The sequence below is a fragment of the Crocodylus porosus genome, unplaced genomic scaffold, assembly GCF_001723895.1.
Source record: "Crocodylus porosus isolate Cpor-Errol unplaced genomic scaffold, CroPor_comp1, whole genome shotgun sequence".
In the NCBI taxonomy this organism is placed as follows: domain Eukaryota; kingdom Metazoa; phylum Chordata; order Crocodylia; family Crocodylidae; genus Crocodylus; species Crocodylus porosus.
In genome coordinates, this window is record NW_017728931.1 from 28,325,940 (window position 1) to 28,332,670 (window position 6,731).

The 6,731-nt window shown below is 41.9% G+C and overlaps 1 protein-coding gene across 1 annotated transcript in view; it reads right to left on the reverse strand.

The window, feature by feature from the left end:
- PDE3A (phosphodiesterase 3A) overlaps window positions 1-6,731 on the reverse strand; it is a gene marked incomplete at its 5' end in the record, with an annotated part of 372,180 nt that overhangs the window by 354,092 nt on the left and 11,357 nt on the right. The gene's annotated exons all lie outside the window — the stretch shown is intronic.

Genomic DNA, 6,731 nt, shown 5'->3' on the forward strand with positions numbered 1-6,731 from the left:
ATCTGGTGAGAAGCCAGGGTGGAAAACCAGAACTAACTCAAGGGGCAAATCAGAGACAACCAGGGAAAAGACCAGGGCAGGAGATGGCAAAAAAAACTTGCATACATAACTCAGGGAGAGACACTGGGAGTTCAGAGACAGGTTGGAAGAACACGTGGCTAAGAGACCACATTTTCTTGTACAACCCAAAAATAAAATTCATATCTGAGTCCCTTGCTTCAAAGCTTACTGATAAAGGCCCTAGACACTTTATTTTTGCAGTGCTACAAAAGTTTGGGGCATGCATATGTACATAGCCCCCTGACTGGAACGCACGAGTTTCCACAAAAGCACACATTGGAATTCAAGGAGTAATAGGTAGGATTCTACCCAACTCAAGGAGGTGGTCAGGTGATTTCACAGGCAGATAGATCATAAGGCCAGCTGCCATTTTCACAGGCTTACTGTGGCAGAGTGATTGGCCAAGGTGCCCCAGTGTCCCCACCACTGATTGCTGGAGAGGGGAGTCTGTTGTATGGTCCTGCCCCTCACCACTGACTGGATGAGGACTGTCTGTCATGTGGCCTCACCCCTTATTGATGGAGAGAGGCAGGGCCATACAACAGGCAGCCGTCCCAGCCAACTGCAGCAAGGGATGACAGCAAGAAGGCAAGCAGACAACATAGCTGACAGCCCCCCTCCTCTCTTCCCCCAGGCAGGCTGCGTGGATGGGAGGACTGCAGGCTTCCACTGGGGATCCAGCATTTTATCGTTAGTAAGTTTTCCCCCCCCCCCCCCTGCAGATTTTGAAATCCACAAAAATAGTGATTTTAATAGGTCCCTAGAAATAGGGGCCTGCGCCTTAGCTGTCCCCTTCACTATCAAGGCAGCCTCTGTCAGTGAGCTGGACTAGGAAGTTACATGCAACAAAAATTCTGCAAAGGAACATTATTAGGACTGCAAAACCAACCATTCAATAAATAAACAAACATGTAAATAAAAGATAGAACATGCCAGAATCATAGCAGTTTATGCAAATATAAAAGATAATCGTTTCATTGCACTAAAAAAAAAAAATATCCCTGTTCATCACAAATTTCTCTCTCATAATTCTTATTTGTTGAAAATGCTAGTGAGAAATCACTACAACTGGTTATAAATATTGTTTCTTGATGTCACTTCTATAACATTCTCAAGAAAATAAAAACCTGAAGATGAAGTTTTTCAGATTATGTTAACTGCTGCAGTTACACTGACTTTCAGGGAACCACCACAGCTGAAAATCTGGTTCAACATCTAAAGGTGTTGTATAAATTTGGTTTGTCACATCAACCTCATTTCTGTGGGCATTTTTACACATGCATTTACACCGGCTTAAATTTATTGTACAGTAAGTTACTCTTCAGTAAGCGGGAATAGGCTGGCAATTTGGGATTAAATGTGCCTCTGTGGCCATCGGGGAGGGCTCCGGCCACATGACTACCAGCCCTTGGGGCTAACTTTAGCCCCAAGTGGAATCCAGGAGCCCTGGGGCTAGACAAACCAGGCAGGGAGACCTCCTGGGTTACTGTACTGCAACTAATCAGGCATAAATTTGATACCTGCATGATGCAGTTATCAAATTTACGCTCAAGCTTGCATAAGTCACCATATTTACTGTGCAGTATGGGCATGTATGTGTAGACGCGTGCCTGTGTACTGTGCAGTACATGTGCACATGTAGACATGCCCTGTGTTTTGCTTTAGCATACTAAATGCATATTAAATTGAGAATAAATAATACACAGCTAAAACCAGAAAATGATGTAAGCACATATTTTTCCAAGTCACAAGTTCTCATCTGTTAAGGAACTCCACAAATTCATGGCCAAGCATTTTATCATTCTTGCTCACAGTTCTGTAGAATTTCCCAAAAGAGTGACAACATCTGAGGATCTAAAGAACAACAGACAATTTCCAGATATGGAGAAAAGGAAGTTAAAATTCTAGATTTTTTTTTTTTTTTTTTTTTTTTAAAAAGAAAATCTGCTTTTATTGTATATGATGCTTCCTCCTTTCATGTGCCTAACATGCCTAGGTATCTAACTGAATAGGCTGTTGCCTATAAAAAAGCTCATGCCTCTCTGAATGAGTTAGGTCTCCAAGGTGTCATTGTGCCCTACTTTTGGCCTCGCTTCAGACAAGATAGTTAACTTCCAAGAAGTATTACTCAATACATACTAATTTTCCATGCTGTTACCAGATGTTATTACCAAAAGGTCAATAAGGTATGCTTCCACCATACAGAAATATTTATTCCTAAAAATCCTAATTTCCTCACTGAAAGCCAACCATAGTGGCTTCTTGGCAAGACACAAAACAGAAGGATACAAACCTGGCTTGTAATAAACCCACTTTTTGAAAAACAGCTAACTAGTCAGGTGTGTGGATGCTGCCAATGCCATATGACATTTTAAACTGGCATGAGTGTATGTGATCGCAAGCTTCCTAATTCTAACGGGTGTTGAGCTGCTGTGGTTCTCAATGAAGTCAATAGCAATAGCAGATGCTTAACAATTCTGACAGGTCTTTACTAGAGTGAGTGAATTTAGGAAGTGTTTCTCTTGCAAATACCAGTCCATTCCTCCCATTTTAGCTTATTTCCAATACAGGGGAAGTGTAACACTAAATCTTTTAATAGAGAAATGTTTATTCAGTTCCAGTTTTATGTAATCAGTTGATAATAAGGATTGCATTAAAAATTGTAATTGCATACGATTTTAATTGGTCTAAAAGCATTGCTTAAATCAGTAGCTGAATATGAATGATACAGCAGCATTTCATAGTTAAAACCAAATATAGAGTTTAGATTTTAAAATAGAAAAGCCATTTGAACTATGTGAAAGATTATTGTGCAGCTAATGCTTTTAGAAATACTCTCTCCCTCTTACTCCACAGGTACCTTAACAAACAACATGTAGGCTGCTTTGCCACTTCCTTGAGTATGGGTACATCAAGGCAGAAATAAACCTATTTTGATTACTATGGGGTAAGTTTCAACAGAAAAAGCAAATCACTCATATCTCAACATTGAGACAACCATTTACTTTAGCTAGTCTCCTCACATTCCTTGCTAGGGAGAATTCCATGCTACAGAAGTCTCCATACATCCCCAGCTCACTTCAGCGTGGTTTTCATTTTATATCCATTACAACAGCATTGGCCTGAGCTGAAGCAGGAACTTATTAGTCAATCAAGTCTAGACACTTCCAATGTCATGGCACAATGTTTGTGTTACATGTCATAGCTCAAGTAATGGTAATCCAGTCCCTGTGACAATGAGCTGAAAGAACTCACATTTTCAGAACTGCACAGGCTATACATTTTCATTCCTTTAGTAAGTCAGTAAATTTGAAAAAAGGAAAGTGAAAATTCTAAGCAAAATTTTTAAAATACCTTAGATTTAAAAGTATTAAAAGAACAGTCAGATGCCAAGTACATAGAGAAAAATACAAGAAGTCAAAATTTAAGTAATGATTAGAAGATGATGCAAAAAAAATTACAAGCCTGCCAGAGACATACCTACAGACATGTCAGAAAGCAAGTGTTAGCGGTTCAGAAAGCTATAGCTTTCAGGTCAAAAACTGTTCTAAGGAGCAAACTAAGAACTATGTCCCTTCAACAGACAAATCTAATTGTGTTTTGGAGGAGCGTAGGCAGGGGTAGTTAATGAAGCATGATATCCAAGGTGCTAGTTTCTAGTTTGAGAAGAGAGATGGCACAAGGTCTCATAACTATGTAAGTGATTCAAGTCAATGCTAGATCTGAATTATCATATTTAAAGAAAGACATTCATATATCAGAAATATTGCTCATAAGCATGAACATATTCACCAATAAGCATCAGATACATGATGGCGGTATGCTTTTGACGCTGTAACAGAGAAGTCAGGATATCTATGGCAGGGAGAGAAACAACTAAAATCTGTTTCTTAGCAGCTGCTCATTTTGGGTCATTAGATGCTATTGCTAACTGCAGGTTTATCTAAGTAGACATGCCCTCCCTTCTAAATGAGGACAGTTACTGAAAAGGAAGGTTGCCATATTACCTAAGAAGTGGCAAACATGTTTAGCTCTCAAAAATCAATAGAAACAAGCATTGGTCAGAAAGCAGCATAAAGCAGACCACTTCTGTTTAGGACTTTTACTTATGCAACAAAGTGTTAAAAATGCTGTCGTATGACTTCTGTGATAAATTAATGGCATTTGCACTAAGTACAGACAGTCAAAAGCTGCTTGTATGTGCCACGGGGGTTTAATTCAGTTTAGTTCTCCCTAAATTGAACAGAGGAGGTTTAAAAACGGCTCTTCAATTTAGGGAGAATTAAACCAAATTAAACCCCTGTGATGCGTACATAAGGGTGGGGGCCCAATCCTTACTTGCCTGTTGGGTGGCAGGGCGAGCTGCTGACAGGCCTAGCAGTCCCTGAGCTTTACAGCCCCCCCCCAGATGGTACCCAGCCCGGGCAATCCTGCAGGATGCCATAGCCAGCAGAAAGCACCGCCCCACACCTTGTAGCTGCAGAGGAAAGCACTGGGCCCCTGCACAGCTCAGGCAGGTGTGTGTGGGGGGGGCAAAGATCAGTCTCTGCACTTTTTTTTTTTTTTTTAGTGAAGCCTGCCTACATGGGCTGTCACTAGGTCCCACAGCCCCCGAGCTGCATGGGGCCCACCATGACACAAACACAATCAGCTTCCAGTGCTCCGTGTACTGTTACACTTTGTTAGGTGGCAAACTAAAACACCTCAGAGATATTTTATCTTGCTATGTACCGAAGTCATTTAAAGCAGAATATGCTGCTGAGTGTGCAATCAACAATGCCATTAAAGCAGTGCAAAAGGGTATTTAAGCTGCTTTAAATGCCAATTTTGTGGCATGTACAAAGGCCCCAAAACCCTGGGGCTTACTTGCTTCAATTTTTGGTGATTAGTTTAAGGTGTGTAGATTGAGCCAATAAGCAAGTGAACAAACATTCACTTTTGATTCTGGAAATGAAATCACATCCCTGCAGTAGCTCAGGCCAGAGCTGGGAGGTGCTAGAGCATGCCTCCCTGCTGAGCTGGAGCAGATACCTTGGGCCAAGTGGGGGTTTCCAGGGAAGATGAAAAGCATCCTGGGATGCTAGGGGTCTGTGAATTAACTTGAATGTGGAGGGGATCTGGGACAGAAGTTCAGTAAACCAATTTAAAATAAATCAGTCAAGTCTGGTACTACATCCACCCAGGGTTTATCTTAAAATTGGTTTCAGCCATTTTGAAAGTGGTTTATGTGAACTTCTGCTGTGTTACAGATTTGAACCAGTTGTCAATCACTTATACCGGCTTACGTGTAATTTATGTCCCTAGCCTTGGTGCCTACCAAAAACAGGCTGCATGCCTGCATCCGAGCAAAAAGTTGTTCTATACCAACTGTGACTTGACACTTAGGCAAAACTTAAGTATCTTATATCCACCTTGAACATTATTTTTCCTTGAAAGATTTTATATAATGTTCAAGGTAATGTTCAAGATGCACATAAACCACTTTCAAAATGGCTGAAACCAGTTTAAGATAAACCTGGGTAGATATAGTGTGCGTGCATGTATATATATCACTCTGAATCATTTCAGTAATAACAGGCATCAATATCACTGATAAAAATGAAGAGAGCAGTATGTGTGATCTTTGGTATAACATGGCATTTTGCTACTTAATTTGGGCAATTTTCTGCCAGTGCAAATGGTTGTGGAATGGGTTTCAGCATCACTGACCTAAAAGGACATCCAAGCCAAAACAAGCTGACAAAAATCAAATTGGATTTGCTTAGTTCATTACATCCAACAGGATATGGTAACCAAAATAAAGAAAAGGCTATGATGAGACATACTTGAATCTTTGTAATGGTTGCAAAATTTCAGCTATGAAACACTTCATGAAAAAAGTTCCACAATATCTTCAAACCCAACCCCCTATACAATGAAGACAAAACTTTTTAAACCTGTTATTTTACTCAGAGTATTAAGAAGGTGCATGTACCCTTAGGTCACAGAAGTGCTTATTCCTAAGGCAACTGCAACTGAAAGCTTAAGTGACCAGACCTAGATGCTCCAGTGTCAGTATAATTAAACACAGAGAAAAAAGAAAGAAAAAAGATTGCTAAGGTATAGCTAATCCCAGCCAGTGGTGGATTAAGATTTATTGGGTTTCTGGGCAAACAGAAAATTGGAATACCCCCACCAGGCAAGAACAGGTTCCCCCTGCACCTTCCAGGGCACTGCAGCTGGGCCTGCCTGGCTTCCAGTGGGTTCAGGGTGTGCAAGCACCACTGAGGTGAAGGCAGCCCTGGCCCCTCTGCCCAGTGGGTATCATGCAGCTAGAGCTACAGCCCCCAAGCACTGCAGGATGGGCTGGGGCCAGCTTGGGGGGGTGCGGGGCATAACCTCTGACCCAACTGCCCACCCACCCCTCTGCCCAGGTAGGGCAGGGCTGTCCCAGAAGCACTGGTGCCAGCATCAGCCCGTAGATAGCAGGCAGTAGCATACCATGGATCTCCAGCACTCAAAGCCAATACTTTCATTTGTGCTCCCCCATCTGCAGCTAATCTTTTAGCAGGGAGGTGGGGAAGAGTATCCCGTAGCAGCACTGAGCCCAGAGACGACGCTGGCAGTGAAACCAAAAGTGCTAGCGGCCAAACCAGAAGTGCTGCCAGGGGACTGAGTATGGCCACTCCCCC